Source organism: Lagopus muta, chromosome 4 (assembly GCF_023343835.1).
Source record: "Lagopus muta isolate bLagMut1 chromosome 4, bLagMut1 primary, whole genome shotgun sequence".
In the NCBI taxonomy this organism is placed as follows: Eukaryota; Metazoa; Chordata; class Aves; order Galliformes; family Phasianidae; genus Lagopus; species Lagopus muta.
Window position 1 is genome coordinate 7,947,072 of NC_064436.1, and position 20,395 is coordinate 7,967,466.

A 20,395-nucleotide genomic window follows, 5' to 3' on the forward strand; every position below is an offset into this window, starting at 1 on the left:
ACAAAATCCCCTAGTCAGGAAATATTTTGTCTCAGATTTAACCCATTCCTTTCTCAACCACAGGCTAAGCAGAGGAATACTTAAGCAGTGGGAGGAGGAGGTATAGAGAAGGTGGCTGCATTTGCTTTGCTCATTCACAGGGACTCAGGAAGTAGGAACAAGAGCTTCTATGATGTCTTCTATGAAGTCTTTGAGAATGTAGAGACCTAGAGAGATCTAGCAAAGCCTTAAGAAGTCATTCTTCTGGAAGGAACTTGGATTTTAGTCTTCTTTTGAACCATCTAGTATTGGGTATTCCACCTTATGCTACTTCCCTCTTCAATCCCTGCAGAACTTGTTTTACACATTGCCCTTTTGTACTGACGCTGCCATGGGGTCAAGTGGTTGGCCCACATGCATTGAACATAGCAAAACAGATTTCCTCAGGCCTGCAGTGGAAGTGGTGCACAGTCAGGATTTTTTTTCTCTTTCTTTTTCAGCAAGTTGGATTGTGATTTGTTTGTATTTATACTCAAAATAATGTATATAAAGATTAAGTATTGATCTTTTTATGCAACTGCTTGGTCAACAGTATTATTAAGTCTTTTCTCTGCAACATAGTACTATAGACATGACCTGATTTTATATAATTGTTCCTATTTTATAAAATGCAAGTTTTTTGTTCTGTTTGTCATTGTCTCTTGCTAAACTCCCTTCATGCTAATTGCATGTCATCCCTCTATTTTTGTACTGAGAAAATGTACTCCATTAACTGTCTGAATCATTCAACACTTTAGTTTTCGGGGTTTCTATGGTGCTGATGCAGTAGCTGTTTCTTTAGTGACTACTTTTGAGTCCTAGGATGGTACTGTGTGCTAGTATTGGAACAGATAAATTATTTGAGTGTGCAGTTGATTATTTTCAGAGAAGAATTTAAAAGATGCATGAAACAGTGAAGCTTTCAGATTCCTATCACTACTGTCCTGGGAGCAGGGCTCTGCAGTTCCTCTCCAGGTATCTTGTTTGAATCTGGCAGTAAAATACTGTCATTAGAGAGCAGCAAGGAAGGTGTGACAGCACTTTGGGCAAGCTACCAAGCGCAGGCGAAGGTCAGCCGGTGAATGAAAGCAGAGAGCAAGAATTAAATGAAAGGAGGAAAATGCCAGTGTTATGCTGACGTTTTCATTAAGGAAATCACTGAATACATGGAACAAGTCTGACATTTACTTCTACAGTGGTAGAAATCGGTATGCTGTGTGCACTGTGCGTTTTCCTGTTCAGTCAGCATATTGTACAGCTGGGATAAAGGGGACTGTAATTGTTGCGTAGTAGCAGTGATACAAAATTGTTCATTGACTCAGCTCTTTTCTCTGTTATATGAGCAACACCATAACTGACCGTGTAAGACAATTTTTGTCATTACGTCGCTTTCCACCTCTACACATATCATGATTATATTTATGCTTTTAAAATTGTTTCTCTAGTTTTTTTCTCTTTTATATGCAAATCATCCACCATTCCTTTATTTGTCTCTTCGTTCACTAAAGTATTGTCATTGGGCATCTTCCATCGTAAAGTGTGCTTTTTAGTTACATAGTTAGAAAATTTTGCTATCATATTCTTTAATGATTAAAGAGTCGTTCATCAGGTCAGAGAATGAGTGGTGAATCTATTGCAGGCCATGGTGTGGTGCATTTCTGCATACCACAGTTTTTATGTGCATATGGGTGAGTTGAATTTCCATTGGATTCATGCAAATTACATCACTTTGGTGATATAAAAAGGTCATAAGGGTAAAACAGCCTTTGGAAATGCTCCCTGCTTTGGAGTGTTCTGGGGTTACACGTAGGCTCAGAATGGTTAATCATCTGCCTATTCTGTGCAGGTATATGGCTCATAACGACACTAGCAGCCAGAATATGAATTAGAGTAGCTTTAAACTTTCTCTAATTGATGCTAGGAGTTCAGCAGGTTCCCAGGCAACTTGAAAATACAGGGAATATAACAGTGGCTCAGAATGCGTGGTGGCAAATTGCAGTCCTCTGGAGCTCAGACACAGAATTCACACTGAGCTTGAGCGTGGCGTGGTGGGAGTCCAGACTCAATGCTGGGTGTTTAATCCTTCTGGAAGTTTCTTGTAGCACTGAGCCAACAACCCTGGGGATATGACACATGGCCTGCTTATTTCAATTTCATATTTTGTAAATGTAATTCCTTCTGCTGTTTCTTCATATGCAACAGAACATCTAATTTGCACAAAGAATGGTATTAAAATTAGCATGCTTCCAAAGCATATGGGTAGAGTGCAACATAATGTTGCCTTTCCACAGACCACCAAGAAGAGAGAGAAAAGGGACTTCCCTGTAAATATGCAAGGCTAGGCTGGATGGGGCTTTGAGGAACCTGGTCTACTGGCAGTTTTTCCTTCCCATGACTGGAGGTTGGAATTAGAGAGTCTTTGAGATCCATTCCAACCCAACCCGTTCTATGATTGTGTGATTCAATGGAAAGCCAAAAAATTGGAGGTGTGGGAGATTTTTCTACACCATTGGGTAACTAAGCTCTGTCAGTAGCCCTTGCAGTGCTTCCCTGGTCATTCGCAGTTATATATGGTAGTTCTGTGGGAGTATATCAGCCAACTTCTGTTAAAATAAAACCTGGATGTGCTTCTGTGGGTAGCTCGCTACAGGGACAGCTTGTTTTCACATGCAAGAAAGACCTTGGGATCTTTGTTTACATAATCCTCCGACACTCTCTCAGCAAACTTTGCACCCTGAAATACCTTAGTCTGTCTCAAGCTATACTCAAGGCACGTAATACAGGCTGTTGGTATCCTGTTTAAAAAAAAAAAAAAATACTTTTCTGGAAGGTTGCGATAAGGTCATAATTTTGTGTATTTCGAACAGGAAAAACAAAACCCTTCTTTTTAGGGGTGGTTATTGAAGCAGCAAATGGAGCCAGAAGGATTAAGTTCAAGTACACCATACTGTGGACCACAATTTACTTTGAGCATCAAGACTACACTGATGGTGCTGAACCCCAAGGAAATGTAGATGTGATCTTGCCCTTCCAGGTGGTGTAAAGTCAGTGTATGTTTTTTATAGTGTAGGTGTAGCTTTATCTTCCTGTAAGTGTTACCAAACGAGGCTAGGGTCATCAAAAAGGTCAGCCTTGGGGCTGAAAATATATTGAGGAGTTTCCGAGTTCTAGCGATAAAAACAATTGCTTTTCTGAGATGGAGTACTTTCCTTTCACGCCTATGTTTAATTTACCTTCGAGAAAATTTAACAAGATATGCGAAGGGATGTGACGTTGTTTTTATAAGAGTGATAAAATGTCATAAAAGCATGACTTAAGTTCCATATTTTGGACTTAGTACTTGAGCTAAAGTTGAAGACCATACTGATAATTTACTGAATTGGATATTTCTGATAAAAAAAATATCACACCATGTAAAGAATGGATCATTAAATTTCTCTTAATGTAGGATGGACTTAAGAGGTGCAATTGTTAGGATGTTTAATAATATTCAATTCTGCGTCCTACCACATGGCTCAAGTAGCGATTTCCAACTTCCTTTACTCCATAGATTATGGGTTACATCCCATGGACTCGGAAAGGTAGTAGCATCATCAGTCAGACCTACTGTCATTGTAATGGAAAGGAGATTCATCAGGGAAAAAAACCTCAGCTGGTCACTGGCAGATCATTTCTTTTTTACTCTTCAACAATACAACAGTAGTAGATTGATAAGAATGAAATATGTATCTACTAAGAATTTGCAAATACATTTATTGTGTTCACAGATGTGATAACCCAAAACTAAATGTTTTACTGAGGTAGAAGATATATTCTAGGATGTATTTCTAGCAGTCCTACTGGTCCAGAAATTCTTTTTTTAGAGTCTGTCTTTAGTGTCTATGGCTCTGTAGTTAAAAAGTCTTTTATTTCATTTGCTTTCCTGTTTTCAGCAGTTTCTGTGACAGTGTCACATAGTTGTTTCTGTTAAATGATCGTAATTGTTAGCTTGAGCTTGCTAGGTGTTTAAGAAATGTAAAAACTGGCAAAATTAACCATGTTGTGAAGAATGGAACAATGCATGTATTCTTATTTCTGTATGCTTTGAAAAAATGTGCTGTAACTATCAATTTTCAGTTAAAATGAATAAAGTGGGGGGGGATAAAATGAATTAAATAACCATAATATAACCAAGTAGGAATGAATGCATTACATCTACGTTTGTAAAGCTAGATGCCTGCTACAATATTAGTATTTTGCACTAACTGTGTTTTTGTTACAAAAGTGGCTTTGTTTCTAGTAATTCAAATACGTGAGCTGCATGCAGTATATCTGTATACATTTTTATGTTTGTAGTACATATACATATATGTATATATATATATGTGGGTTTTTTTCTACAGGAAACACCCTATCTTTAGGAAGTCAAACTGTTCTTGAAGTACTGAAATCATTCTAGCTGATTGGGAAAAGCTGATGGTGACAAGGTTTGATGGTTAAAGCCTTATTATAAATGCGTAAGAGGAGAGCATGGTGGGTAGTGTAAGGATGTAGAAGAATTCTCAGTGTGGCAAAATGCCTACTGTGGGTGGTAAGGGTGCTTTGAAGAAATTCCAGTTATTGCTGGGAGAGGCCGAAGTTGCATCTTAAAAAGATATTAATAATACATAATATCAATCATTTGGTGAGTTTTTTATCATGGACTGTTTACAAGGGTTTGTTTAGCCAAGATCATGCTTGCAATATGTAATCAAAAATGTTAAATGCAAAAGCTTTATGGCACCAAGCTTATTTTGTTTCAGGAATGATATTCTTTTATAAGATGATCAGAACCTTCCAAATGGGAAATAATCACCCAACAGTAATTACAGTAAAAAGCCAAAATAAGTCAGTGTTCAAGTGCTGTTTTTGCTGATAGTTGTTTTTGCTGTGCAGATAATACGGTTAAGGTGATGCTTGAAACCAAGTTACTGTCCAGATTGTGCAGCATGCTGTCTGATTTCTCTGAGCTTTTTAAAGAGATGTATCTCTCTGGTATAGATCCCCGTGGTCTACTTACAGAGAAATTTCATTACCATGCTGTGTGGTCCTCATGGTGCTGAAAGTAAAATATTGGATTGACAGGCACTCGTAGTGGAGGAGGGCTTATTGATGATGGAAAGACTGATTCAATCTCTAATCCTGAAGAACGACCTGCCACCTGGAATGATAGTATACAGATGGGTGCAATCTAAACTCTCTTTCTGCCTCAAGTTGCATTTGGCTGTAGATTAACAATGTGATTCCATATAATGAAGATGGTTGTTTGGTGCAGTGGCAATTTTCCATTGCTGACATGCAATGTCAACAGTTCTGACAAAGCTATAAGGACAATGTTTAAATGTGCTACATCTGGCTGGGACTGCTGCCAGGTTATTAACAACCCCATTAAAATTACCTGCAGAGAACTGCTTTGGTAGAAGGGAATGCAGAGTGCTATTTCCCTTGCAACCACCTACCCAGACATAATAGCAGTCCAGTAGTACGCGCTCGTAATCATAGCAGTGTTGTGATAGTGGAAGCAGCTTTCTTACAGTTTTATTTTGATGAGGGAATAATTTATAGCTTTAATTGTATCAAATCCAATTCTCATGGCCTCACTGAGGCAAATACTCCATTGAAGTCAATGACAGGTTTACCTTAGGGTGAAGTTAAAGCAGGAGATGATTTTATTAATGATATTTCTAATAAAAATACTCTAAAGACGTATGTATATGCCTGAATATTTTTTGAAGTTGCATGCAGATGTCCTTTCAATTATCCTTTTTTCTTTTCTTGCCTTGTGAATGACTGCGTAACATTCTCAGTGAAGCATACGTAACACGAAAAGGTTTTAAGGCATTTGTCTGAGTAAAAGGGCCGTGCTGCCCCAGAGGATGCTGCAGAAGGCACAGCACATTTTCTGATGAAACTCCACCATTCCTTTGGAATGCAGAGGGAGCACTTGCCAGTATAATGATGAATGAGCATGTGATCCCATCTGTCTATAAGCAGTCCTTAACGGAAGCTTAAACATTCCTTCCAAGTTCAATACTTGAATGCTGGAGAAGACTCTTGCACCATCTCTCTTCCCAATCCGTACAGCATTTGCGTAATTTACTTCAGAGTTTAGTCTCTTTGCAAGTGTTTGAATGATCTCTACATGCAGAATAATCCTAGAGAATGGTTTGTCAGCTGCCTCCTTGCTAGCGATCCATACAGCTTATGAGTACCACAGCTTGTGATGAGGGTACCTGAGCATGCGTGTAGGTGAGCTGTTGTCCTGGCATTATGACTGTGCTGGGAACACTGCAGAAATGCTGACTGCTCTGGTCATGGCTTTGGATGCTTCATGTCCCTTCTGGCAACAAGTGTGATCTTCAGAATGACTTGAGGGATAGTTCATAATGTGTAGTGAGGAAAGGAGCCTAAATGTGGGTGTATTTGCTTGTTATGGCTATGTGATTAATGGTGTCCATAAAAAGCTAGGGGCATTTCACATCTGATTATAGTTCTATTCTCTGGGATGCTGTAGCAAGTAAATTCATTTATTTGCAGCCTGAAGAAACGTGCAAGTCTTTGAGTGTGTTTGTGTCAGAGTGCAAAGGCTTTAGTCTGTGTCCTTCGTGCTTCAGCTTCCTGAACAAATGGACGAATTAAAAAAAAACTGGGGCAATAGAAGGGTTCTTGACATTTATTACATGTGGAACTTTCCACATGTGGCAGAAGTAGATGACTAAGTTTAGATCGAGCAGTATGACTTAATGTCTGTTGTGCCATATGTTTATCCTGCTGCTTCCATATGAGGGAAGAGGGATGTGGAGTAGCCTGACCTCATTCTGGTCCTGGCTGTGCCTCTAACTCCTTGGGGCTGTTTCAGCCACACAGAGTTCTCATTCTGCTGCCCCACAAAACAGGCATATAAAAAGCACCTATAACTCTGCCATACATACTCTGTAACATTTACTGCCTCTTTGGAAAATATAATTATTTTAAAATATTTTTATTACTGTGATATGAGTCACTGCAATATGCATAAATTATGTATGTATTTTGCAGTCCATAAGAATATGAGTCATACATGAACAGAGTAACAGGCATGAATAGATCTGTGCAAAGACGAAGGGTAAATTTTGTTCATGTAAATTTCACTTTACCCTTAAGCTTGTCTATAGCGGATAAAGGATGTTCTGCGCTTTAGAAGTTAGCGATTTGTTGCTGTGAACGAAATTCTTTACTCAGAGGGTGGTGAGGCACTGGCTCAGGCTGCCCAGAGAAGCTGTGGATGCCCCTTCTCTGGAATTGTTCAAGACCAGATTAGCTGGGGACTTGGGCAGGCTGATCTAGTGGATGGCAGCCCTGCCCAAGGCAGGGGGCTGGAACTAAATGATCTTAAGTACTCTTCCATCCCAAGCAATTCTGTGATTGCCAGTGTAACCACAGAAGTCACTTAACAAAATGGATTCTGAACGTTTCTGTACCTTTGTTGTAATTTTATTGTGTTCACTGCTTCAACTTACACCCACCTTACTGTCTGGTGATAGAGCAGAAGTCAGCAACACAGGCATGCTGTCTGAACAGTGAAGTTTAGAAGAGGAGAGTAAATCTCGCAGCTAACCTATCTTGTCATTTGTTTTATTTGTTTACTGAGATAGGCCACAGTCCTTCAAAGCAGCGTGAGAGAAAAAATAACCAAAGAACAATGTAGTCAAAAAAAGTCTTTCTGTCCCACCGAAAGGGAGAAGATCTGGTGACTGAAGATCTAATAGTGATTTTCACACACAGTATTGATGTGGAGTCACCATGCAGTTGAAATGAGGCGCTAGTTTCGTAGCATATTATGGGAAGACCTGTTTTTAGATGACTGCATGGACTTGCATCTATTTATTCTGTCAAATCAGTCTAGTTGGATTAATTTTTATATTTCTTAAAACAAGAACTTCAATTTAGAACAGAAGGAGAAATCATCGATAGGCATCACAAATGTGTTTTGGTTATCTGTATTTATATTAAAAACATTGGTATAGGAATTACTATTTGAGACAAACCTGATAAATAATTTTTCTAGGCACAGATATATGAATAAGATTATTGCAAGCTTTCTGTTCTTTTTTTCTTGCATGGAATTTGAGATTGCCTCCAGTATTCACCCAAAATCATACGGTCAAATTAAGTTGCCTAGGAATACTTGGCAGATACCATAGTACCTGTGTTTGGATACTCTTCATCATAGCTTCTTCATAATGGATATGTAAGAGAAATGGTCCAAGATCCTGGAGTAGTCATTTCAGTGATAGTAAAAAGAAAAATCCTGATGGATTTTGATGCGCCTACCTCGGTTCCAGTATACAGCATCCATTTATCTTAATCCTTTCAAAAGTTTTCCAGTTAGGCCATATCTGTCTTCTGCATATCTAGTGTTGGAAATTTAGGCATCAGACTTGCATATCGTGGTTTATGTTCACTGGACTCTTCCTTTTAACACTGTTATGAAAGAGCAAAGCAAGAAGTAAAACTAAACAGATGGCAGGCAAGCCATGAATGCAAGTTAGGAAGGAATTTATTTGCATCTGAAAGGTACATATATAAGAACAACAATTTTCATGAACTGCTTCTTCCCCCAGTGTGGCCTCAGCCCTGCTGTGATTCATGTGTCCTGGGATTTCTCCTCCTCTTCTTTTGTTTGTCTAACATTAAGTCCACAGCTGAGCAATTCTCTATCCTTAAGGCCTGTATTTGTAATGAGAGATATGAACACTGAATCCCATGCCACTAAAATTCCATTATTGCCTTTTATATTTCAAGTCACATTAACAAAATAGAGTATAGATTCACCATCTGCATTTTATTTCCTCTTATGTTTACCATAATATGATTCTGTGTTAATAGACTTCAGACTTCCAGGGTCAAGCTTGGAGTCGTGACCCATTGCCCAGAGCAGCAGCTAAGAACCGTAAGAGCTCAATTCACTTGGAGTACTGTGTAGATATTTTCTTGGTGTTGATACATTACCATGTGTCAAACACACTTTTGTATAGGACTTCAGTGTCCTGGCTATCTTGATAGTAATTTTCACAATATTTCAGTACATGACAAAACTACATTGCTTATTGAGTACAATTACCTACAATGGATATAGCAATTCAGGTCAGCAGTATATAACTTGTACTGTTCAGCACTTTACTGTTCTATATAGAGAAAAAAATTTTACACCAGTTTCTTTTGACTGTTTCTCCTCTTCTTCCACGCTTCCTTGGCCTCTGCTGAAAGCCTTCCGGCCTTAGGTCTTAACTGAGTCTTAACTCTGTCATGTCTGTGTGTGGTCTTTTAGCAGTATTCCCTATGCTGATTTAGATCTACCTCTTCTCAGGTGCCATGGTTCACTGTCAATCAACAGGGTTCATCATCTTCCCTGTCATTCAGGCTTACAATTTCTTTGTTGGTGTTGACACCTCTCTTTCCAGAACAAGCTGTTCCTCCATCACGTTCCTTTTTTATTCCTGATTCCATCTTCCCTTTGCTATTTCTGTGACTGGAGTGCTTGCTCAGGTTTTCATCTTCTACATCAAGCACTGGAAGTCTAATGCCAGCTTGAATTTCCTCGGTTTGTTCGGAAGTATTCAGGAAACCCCTCTCTCCCTGGCACTGACTGTTGCTGCACTGTCAGGAGTATTTTGTTTCTCACAGCTTTCACAGTTAACTTCCATCGGGGGTTGTACTATGAAACTGGGAACTGGCAGCAGAGGGTAAAGTCAAAGGCACTCAGTTTACTTGATCTGTCATGTAGATCCTTCAAGAAGGCCGGGCAGGTTGAGTGCTCTTCATGAGTGGTAAGAGTTAGCGTACATTATTGCCCATTGCAGGGGAAATGAGATTACTTAAGGATCATTTGATCGGCTTCTATACAAAATGTGATTACTTGCTTTTTTTTTTTTTTTAATGTTTTAAGATTGTGCCCACCTCGTGGGCAGAAGTAGTGCATTTCACTGTACGAGGTTAAACATTAGCTGCTGCCATGAACTTGATTTGATACTTGTGGTGGAGAGTCTCAGTGCTTTCAGCGTGCTTGTGTAATGCTGCCATCAGTGGTCTGGGACAACGTGGTGTTAGTCCACCATTATGGCCTGAAACAGCAAATGTGCATGATTCCCCTGAGTTATTTTGGCTACTGTTAACAATGTTCTACAGCTATACACAGCAGTTACTGTTCCAGCTAGTCATTCTCCACTTCATACACTAATAGTCAACACACCTCTGTTTTCAGGGGAACTGCTTCTATATAAGGAGTTTTTACAGTAGCTCCATTGTTGTGCTTCTCAAGTGTCACAGAACCCAGTGTAACATTTCCTGCTATGGTACAGTCCAGAACTGAGAAATATATTTTGCTTATTGAATTTATGTTTATTGCTTTGAAACTATTTTAGAAAATTGCCATGGACTATTAAGTCTTGTCCAAAATGTTACTAGTCTAGTTCTGTAAGGTTCCTTCCAAAATTCAGTTCTTGTTAGTTTCGGGATAAATTAAATTACTGTTCATCCTTAGTTGAGTGATTTAAAAGGTTGAAAACTACAATGGTTTACACATAGTATATAATACTGCTGCATTACAAAAGAACACATAATACACTTCAAATGCTTGTACCTATATTTTGCATACATGGTTTTTCCTTGGGCATTTCAAATCAAGAATTGTCTTAAACATGAAATATTGTCAGCCTAGGGGCTAGCAAGTAGGAAATCTGCTTTCTGGATCTTTTAGTCAGAATTTAGTTTATTTCTCTTCTTAGTATATACTCATTCATAACTACAAAACGTGAATAATCTTAAACTCCTTAGAATAATTTTAATGCTGGTGTAAAATATGTTACATGATATATAAATATATACATGTTTGCAATTGCAAGATAGAAAACCTTTTTTGACAAATTCTAGAGATGGAAGAAACCTGTTTTACATGATGCATATCAGTTTTTGATTCAGTGTATCACACTATTATGTGCATCTGTATATAAGTGTATAAGAAAACAAAGGGAAGCAGAAACTGTTAATGGTGCAATGATTTTATTTTTGTTTCTCATTAGTTTCACATCATGTGAGAGAAAATGTGTGGCTATATTGGACTGTTTTTCAACAGAAGCATGACAAATGTACTTCTAGCCTAGGCTTGTTTGTGTCCAGAAACTAGTGGAAAACAGGATGGAACCACAAGGATGTGATACAGTGTAATTCTGTATTCCTGGAGAGCCTTGAATCATTTGGATATGATTTCTGTTTAATTTTTTTTGCTGCTTCAAATGAGAATGAAGAATTCCTTCCTGTAGTTGAAATATTTTGGATGAGCAGGTGTTTCAGTCAGCTGAAGCTGATTTAACTTCCTGGAATCTCAACTGTTGACGCACGGGGGAATGTTTAAAAAGTGCTGGCAACAGTAAGCATCTAGCTCATTATTTCAGATTATTGATCTTTGTGGAAATGTTTGGTTCATTTGCTACAGTTACGTTTTCTGCTATCAGTCAGGCTTGAGGAGATCATTTTGTGCCCAGAAAGTTCTCTTCTGAAATATGTTTGCAAGCTCCGTGGACGAATAGTTCAGAAGCAGAAAACAGACCATGTCAGATAAAAGTTGGTGTTTTGACATCATTCCATTAACTTAAATGGGGTGATACCAATTTACACAAGCTAAGTGTCTGCCCTTAAGTCTGTTGTTTAGAAATCATCCAGTATTTTCATACCTTTCAAGGGAAAGTTCAGATGGTCTTCAAAACCTGTGACACTTCACTAACTGAAGTGTGGAGCTGCAAGGCAGTAACCAAAGCACTTTTAAAAAATTGCACTCTTAAGAAAAATGAAATGCTACAGAAAAGCTTTATAGCTAAAAAGTGTTTTGTGTTGTTGATTTTGGAAGTTCAGATGCTGTGAACTTAACTGTTTGCATTCAGACAGTTGTAAAGATTCTGCTTTTAACAATGAACATTTCTTTCTATGCTGGAGCGCTTTGTATTCTTGTTGCTACTTGTGATCAGGCAGCTCAGCATTTATCATGGCTGGTGTACAAAACCTTTTATTCTATTTCTGGATCAGCTAGAATGCTAAGTGTTTTAACTAGCATCACTGAAGAGCTTCACAAGAGGAAACAGAATGGCTGGAGTACAGAACAGAGCATGATACGTATTTCTTACCACTCATATTAATATTTCTCTGGTGTTTTTAATTCATAAAATTTTTCTGAAGCGTAAAGGGAAAACTTGGGAATTTACTGGCTAGTCTAGAAAATTATCTACAATGGGAAATGTGTACAGACAGATCTTCTGTGTCTGAACAGCCTCTTAATGCATTTTGAAAAGAGGCTTACGTGTTTATGCTTAAAAGTTAATAGCTTTTGTGAAATTAATAATCTCATTTCTGTTTCTAAATGAAAGATTTGATTTAATTGGTTTCATAATTGGTATTGCCTAAACTTTTCCTACTAAAGTATTTTTGCCGAAGAGAAGTATAATTTTAGTTGTCCATCAGAAAAACAAACAAAAAAGAAAAAGGAAAAAACACAAAGGAGCTAATATGATATGAAAGTTTTGATTTCTGTGTAAACATTTAACAGAATGCATATTCATCTCTTCAGTTCAGGCTGATATGAAACGATATGTTACCTACTTCACCCGATACTGTTAAGATACCTCATGTTAGCCCACTTTCAATTGCCTTCTTCTCGGTGGAGAGGGCTCCTTGAGTACAGGAGATGTCTGATCTGCTCACCTTGCCTGAGGTACTGAACAGACTTGGTGAGCCGAAGTCAGTGCTGCTCCCTAGTCTCAAGATCCCCTGTGACGGCTAGAATTCAGAAAGAAATGAAACTGATGCTTCCTGCATGCTTCCTCTCTTCAGAGGGAAAGAAACTTTGTTCAGATAGAATTAAAAAGCAGAGTAATTATTCTAGAATAAAACATTTTTTTATCATTGGAATAGAGAATCCACATGGGGGAGTTATATCAGCATAGCTACGGCACTGTAATTATTCTGTTAAAGTGAGGCCAATCAAATTCGTCTTGTAGCTAAACCCCAGTTATGACCTGTCACCACAAGTGGGAAGAAAGGGAATCAAGCAGATTCACTGGGCTCTTCACCACTTCCCACGTAAAACCTTCAAATAAAAACTGTAATTCTGGTTTGGATCAGAACAGCAGTGAATGAAATAAAGTGAAACACAGCAGCTTTTTTTTTTTTGTGTGTGCGTGTGTTATTGAAATGTTCTGCTAACAAAATGAGCCAGACAAAAGACAGCATATGATGATATGGCAGAGAGCAATGCTCTGTAGAGATATCTAGGCAACTCCAAACACCTGCACTGGTATAATCATTAGCTTATCTTATTAATACATTGAAATGAGTTTTTAAAGAAAGTACTTTGCAGCTTAATATCTAGAATGTTTCGTTTTCAAAATAAAAAGGACAGGGATGAGAGATTAGAATAATAAATGAGATTTATAAATATTTGTAGTTTATTTACTTGAACGGAATTTGAATGACATCAAGATGTGAAATTTGCTCATAGATAGTTGAAGTACAGTGTTCCCTCAAAGGTCTGAGTCATAATTCTTGGTCACAATCCCTCTTAAAATTCAGTCTTAAAAATGTTAAAAATTCCTTCTAATGGCATCTTATTACAGTGACCCCCATGCCATTTTTTCTCTAAGGTGTCATTGTACTGCCTCACTGAAGTTTAATTCTGTTGGAATCTGGTGTGTGTACAAAAGGCTCTTACTTGTAAACTCAGATTCTTTGATTCAGTCTGTTTTCATTTGTGATACAGTACTCAGTGAAAACATAGAAATGGAGTAAATCAGCTGCGCTCCGTAAAACACGTCAACTATTTGATTAAGAGACACTCTCAAGAAGAAAGCTTATTAAAATTGTGTCGTTGATTGGTTTAACAAAGAAAGTTTTGGCGTAAAAATTACAGTGGTTGCAACATAAGAATTTAATTTACAAGTTCCTGAAGTATAGTTTGTAAAGCCTGTTTTAAAACTAGCAGCTTTCTTGAACTATTTCAGTGAGAATGACATCAAGCTCCTAAGGGAAGCAGCCCTTCTTTAATTCTTGTCTTGTGAACACCTATCAGGATGGGGATGATCTGAGACGAGAAAATGATTAAAACAACACTAATTAGTTTGGTAAAGGAAGAGATTTAAATGGGGAGAACCTCTAAGAGATTCATAAATATTGTAAAAATAATAATTAAAAAAAAGAGTGAGAAAGTCCACATCTGCAGACTGAAGAACGTATCTCAAAGTAATGATGAGCATCATATTCACAGTAAGGATGCCAAGTTGCTATAGGTTTTTGGAAGAGATATGCAAGACAAAATTCAGTGGAACTCTTTTATCTCTAGATCTTATCAGTCTCAGAACTGCTTTGCTGGACTTGAGCCATATCCTACCTGCTGAATGCACTCCAACCCCAAAGCCAGGAATGTCAGTTTGGCACTGATAGATACTGATGGGTGACAGAATAGAGGCTACTGAGAGGTCTTGCCAGCAGGAGGTATTGCTAGGTAGGTAATTCCAGTGACAGCAGCTGGTTTAGAGTAACTGGAGGGAAAAGGTTCAAATTTTTCTCTGATTCATTGTGAGATTTGCATAGGTAGCAAAATCTGTTTGTACTTTTTTCTCTAGCAAGAACTTTATGCTTAGACATCTACATGAGAAGCAAGGTTAGAAGTATATTATGTAACCTGCAAACTAGGAAGCATCAGCTTTAAGATTATCTATGCAAGCTTCATTCTTACCATTTTACAGAACACAGCCTTTTGTTCACTCTACATTCTTTCCTACTCTCGCAGGGACACTTAATCACAGAGTGCACCAAGGCTGAAGATACAAAAGGATGGACTTAAGTCCTCGCATTCATTGCAAGTCTGCTTCTCTAAGCTTTGTAATAATTTGTTATTTTTGTGAAGGTAACCAAGATAACTGGAAAATAACCTCAGTTTTTACAATCTGAGGAATTTAACAGGACTACTTATCAACGGAACATCTCACTGTACTTTCTAGGATTGAAAACAAATCCAAGATGCTTTGTGTATCATTTTAGATATGAATATATTTGGTGATGCTACATTGGTGAATTATTTTAAGTAGCTGTGAACAAATAAATAGAAGAATTCAAGGTTTAGGTTTTCTTTAGAGGTTTTTTAGCTTTTATATTCTCTGGTGGAACAAAGCTTAGGCCGCTGAGTTCATGGTGGCTCTGCAGACCTCTCAGATCAGCCATTGCAAGTTATCACCTACAGACACAACAATAAAAAGAGCATATTTTTGAAAGAGTTATAAGACAGCAACTTTACTTGACTGCTTTCCCAGTGGAAAAAAGAAGTGGTTTGGATAAAGCTTTTTCAAATGTATGTAAATTAGTTTTATACAAACATAAACTTTACTGTGAAGTAAATGCTAGTTACTAACAAATAAATAAATCTAGACTGAAAAAAAAAGAGTAGCAGTTATGTTTTAGGAGACATTAAATTAAAAGCCTGCACTTTTGTAAATCACACAATTTGACAGCTCATTTTGTATTTCAGAAGTAATTCATGAAAAGATTTCCTTTTTTAGCATCACAAAAATATGTTTTAGAAACCTTCAAGTAAGAGTTTAAATGCAAAATAAAGGTATGGAGAACAAATAGAATTAGATTTATCTAGCCTTAAAGAGTCATTTTGTCATCAAAAAATGATCATATGGACGTTTAATTCCTGCACATGCTTGTCCCTGTTTTGGAGATACAAGTTTCAGAATTATTTCTAGATAGCAATCTACTCATTTTCTTTGCTGTGGATGGGCATGGTTACTTCTGAAATGCAACCACTGACATGTATTTGCATTTTGCATCTGATCAGCAGATTTGAATGTAATTATGTATTTTGCAGGTGAGATGTTAATGTGGGTTATATGGCACATCAGCTGTGTGCTGCTACTTGAAATGGTCCGCTGGAAAATCTTGAGAGAAACAACATTCAATTAGGCGCACAGCCATGAGCAGCTGTGCTAAGTACCACTGGCATCGCCTCAGACACACAATTCTCAGTGTGAGCCTACTGCTAGCCACTTTGAAAATGTGTTTATGTTGGTGACAAAAACTTTCCATCATCAATTCTTCTTAAATGTCTGTGCCTCTTAGCTGAAAAATTACAGCTGTTTGCAAGGGGAAGGAATGCTCAGTCCTATTAATTTTCATTGGATGAAAAGGTTTTTTTTTTCCTTCAGGCTACAGGTTTAACCTTTATGAGTTTCATGAGTAACAAAGGGCATCTAGATTTTTATTACATGGTGTAGAGCTGTGCATTTGCTCAAAATAATCAGCACTGGGCAATCTGCTGCGTATCGATCCAAAACAAACATCACTACTCATGTAAGCTGTGTCCTTCTCAAGTTTGCATTTGGCATAGGAAAACAAACTTGTTTAATTATCGGTTTTCAAATGCTTACCATATATGTCAGTACAGTCTGCTGTAGTGGTTAGGATTCATGATGATGATACTTCTTGGGGAAATATATCAACATTCTGCAAGATTTTTTTCCCCTCAAAAATCTCACATGTTTTAGAAGCTGCCTCGCTGAGTACATTTGCTCAAGTACAGTGTTTTGCTCATCAGTCAAAAGAAGACCAAGCAGTGCTCTTATAATTGCGTATTTGCAGCTTTATAAAAGCCATACGAGTTTTCTGATTTCTTTGAATGATGAACACTGCTGTTTGATACATTCTGACTTGTTGTGAAGGGTGTTGCTTTTTAACCCTTGCAGAAATGGTAACTGGAGAGATGCTCTAAGGTGTTTGGAAAGAAGCTCTTGTCAAGGAGCTTAGTAAGCTGTTTGGAAGAAGGAGAACAGAAGACAGGGAATAGTATTTAGGTTTAATTTTGAAGTCCTTCTATAGTATAGGAACAGAAATGGTCTTCCAACATTCTTTGACTTCTTATTTTATTCAAGGTAGGAAAGCCTTCAAATAGGGTGTAGTTAAACAGACATTGTGGAAGTAGGATGGATGAGGGAACAGTAGTTTGAGGTTCGAGATGAGCTTGTGAAGTCATAAGTGTTGTTTGACAGTGGGGATACTGATATGTTGAATGAACTGTTAAGAAAAAGAGCTCACAAGTTGAAGGTCAGTTTGGTCATAAACAGGAAGTACGTTATAGGGTAGAAAATAATATATATATATTTTTTTCAATTTTTGTCTGATTCTTTCAGCTTCTCTTAAGACTTAAGAAGGACTATGACTGCACTTGATATGGAACTGCAGCAAGTGCCAGGAATAATATTCTCCTTGGGAGTTGTCTTGAATAGGTGGTGCTTAGAAGTTGATAAATGGGCAATGAGAAGCAGCAATCATGAGAAAGCAATGGAGGAATCTGAGGCATATGAGGAACACTGCCTTTGCAGTGTTATCTTTGTATAGAAATAGTCTGCTTCTATGTGCTTTCAATCTCTAGTTTTTAGGGCGGCCTTCCTCCTTTGTGTGCAGGTAGCCTTTCTCTGAAGGATGAGAATATCTCTTACACTTTGACAGATGTGAAAAATAGAGAGTTACAGTACATAAGAGTATGGTCTTCTCAAGTCATATGTAATTTTAAAAAATGTGAATTAATCTTAGTCGTGGAGACACAATTCGTACATCTAGGATACTGAATAGGTATTTTGAAGGAAACTGTTCCCTCTGATGAGTTCATAAACTGAGCTAGAAAGTAGTTGGTATGATGGAAGGATTGCTTGCTTTTTGACATTTGAGATATATCTCATGCAGAGTTAACGTGCTATTATGTGTTTATATCGATAGAAATAGACAGAAATGTGACTGGTTGAATGAGGGCTTTTTTGGTTCCCTCTGGAAATAAAAGCAGCCATCATACATAAGGATACAACTTCTTATAAATTGTTTTCATCGTTAGGTGTGTGGCACTGAGCGAAGTGCAGCAGAGAATGCAGAACTGAGAATAGTCTCGCAGTCATATTCTTCTCTAGTGTGATTTAAAAAATGAACAGAGCTATTCTTTTCAACACATAATTTCTAAAAAATATATCAATATGAAACCAATGATTTAAACAAAAGGCAAACAAAATGTAATGAGATTTCTCTTGTCATTCATATTTTAACCCTAGCACTGTTGCATTTGAATTGAAGAATAAATAAGAAAATCAGTTCTATGGTAAGGAATCTGGATTTTTCTCGTATTGATTTACATAATATAAGCTTGCTCCATACAGAAGCTCAGTACTGTGGTTGTCCTTCCTACTTAGAGACATACACTGCCTTTCTTCAGGAAAATTGTCATGGAAGAAAACTGTACTTCATAATTTCATGTGTCTCCTTCTAAAGAAAGTGTGAATGAATTAGATGAGAGCTAATCTGCTCTAGTTCTGAATACTTTTTCATAGTGCCTTTGTAGACATTTCTGAGTAAAAGCAGTCTTTTCTGTAAAATCTTAACTAATGTGATTTTTGCTAATTATTGTTGAATGTTTTCAAAAGAGAAAGATTGATTTTTCCTGTAGGTTTATTAGCTAGTTTTTTGCAATACAAATCTCATTTTTCTATCATCTGGTGTTTCAATTTTGCTTTGCATTAGTTTTGTGGTTTGTTTGTTTATTTTTGTTTTTTTTTTTTTTTACTGGCTTTTGTAGTATTTCAAGTGTAGATTTATTTGTATATTTCAGTAGTGTTCTGGTCAGATCAGTGTGATCCAAATGATTTAAACTAAAAGATAAAGGTAAGTTAAAGGAGTTATCCTTGGAAATTTACTTTCTCTGAATTTCCGTCTGTTGATGCTAGGTAAAGCTCTTTTTTCTTCTTTTTCTTTCTTTCTTTCTTTCTTTTTTTTTAAATGAAAACTTACTTTGATCCTTCTGAAACATGTTTAAGTCCCTGCTCCTCCTCTATCTCCTCCTCTCTTTTTCTCTTATTGTCAGTAATGTAAAACTGTTATAGGTAGTCTAATTCAGATGACATTTTGGGAAATGCACAGAACAGTAGAAAACATACAATGCAAAGTCAATTGTGTGATTGGAGATCTTCAGCCTACATGCTGAAATGTGTCTTCTGCCACTTTCAGAATGACTCTGAAGTGAGTTAGTAGCATATATTCTGCATAGGGTTCTATCTTTTTGCTTCCTTTAGGATCTGGGGTTTTGTTTGGTTTAGATTTGGGTTTCTTGATTGGTTGGTTGTTTTTTGACCAGTTGTTTCGGGGCTTCTTTTTTACTTTGATATCTTTTCATTTGCTTCTCCTGTTTCAAAGGTTGTGATCACATGGAAGGATAAGCCTCAAAGAGAACTAATAGCCAGTGTGAAAAATTTCTTCAAGTTCTGTTAAAAATTTGCCTTCCCTTCACAATAGCTATGTGAAGGATTCTATCTGATCTAATGGCTAAAGGTGCTTAAGCAACACTGTGATGCAAGAGTGGAGGTTTTTCATGGTAGTGAGGTCAGGATTTGACCTTACATACATCACTGAGAGACTGATGTTACCATTTTGCACATAAGGCTACCGCTCTTATAGTAAAGGTTGTGAAAAGACTGGAGATGCCGTAAAAAATTGTTACAAAAAAAAAGAAAAAAGAAAGAAAAAAAGGAAAAAAAGAGAGAGATTGGATCAGATACCTTTCAGTGAAAGACTTAAACAAGTCAATGTGTTTCAAGTATCAAAATTGAGTGATGACGTAGTTTCAATATATAAATAAATGCCTTTGATGCTCAGACAATATTGAGTACTAAATAATCTAACAAGAATTGGAAAAGCAATAATAAATAAGAGGCTACAAGATTAAACCAGACAACCTGCAATTAGAATTTGTTAGACGTCTTTCATGGAAGTGGTATTCTTTATGACAAGGTGGTAGATTCTCTTTTATCTCAGGATGTTTTAAAACTTATCCAAGATCATGTTTGCTTTAGGTGTTTAAAAGAAGGGGTTGGTAACGGATTTGGCATGGAGTTTACTGGTTAAAATTAATGACCTACAGTGGGGTCAGGTCTTTCTCTCTGTGGTCTCTTTGCCTTAAAACTTCATCATCTTTAAACTCAGTCTGTCTCTACAGACAGCTATTCACTGTAGCCTGGTATTGTTTTCCATTGTAGCTCATGTTTTTGTCTTATTAATGAAGATACTTATTTTGCAAGGATATATTAGGAATTAAGCTACTATAGCCTTCTTATTTCACTGCACTTGCATACTTTTATCTCTGGTTTGACTGGTTTGAAAGCAAGATCCTTGGGAATACTTTTCTCTCTTTTTTTTTCATACTGACTGGTAGAAAGTAGGTGTTTAAGAAATCTCACTCTACCCAAGATAGTGCTAATGCAAACCCAGATTTGCTAACCCAGGAGATTTGGATAAGGCT

General features: G+C 37.2%; 1 long non-coding RNA gene across 1 annotated transcript in view; it reads left to right on the plus strand.

Moving 5' to 3' along the window:
* Positions 1-15,827, plus strand: part of LOC125692035 (uncharacterized) — an 82,557-nt gene extending 66,730 nt beyond the window's left edge. The window contains exon 3 of the long non-coding RNA XR_007376421.1: positions 14,852-15,827. This is a non-coding gene — a long non-coding RNA (uncharacterized LOC125692035). The remainder of the gene's footprint in view (positions 1-14,851) is intronic.
* The last annotated feature ends 4,568 nt before the right edge of the window (positions 15,828-20,395 follow it).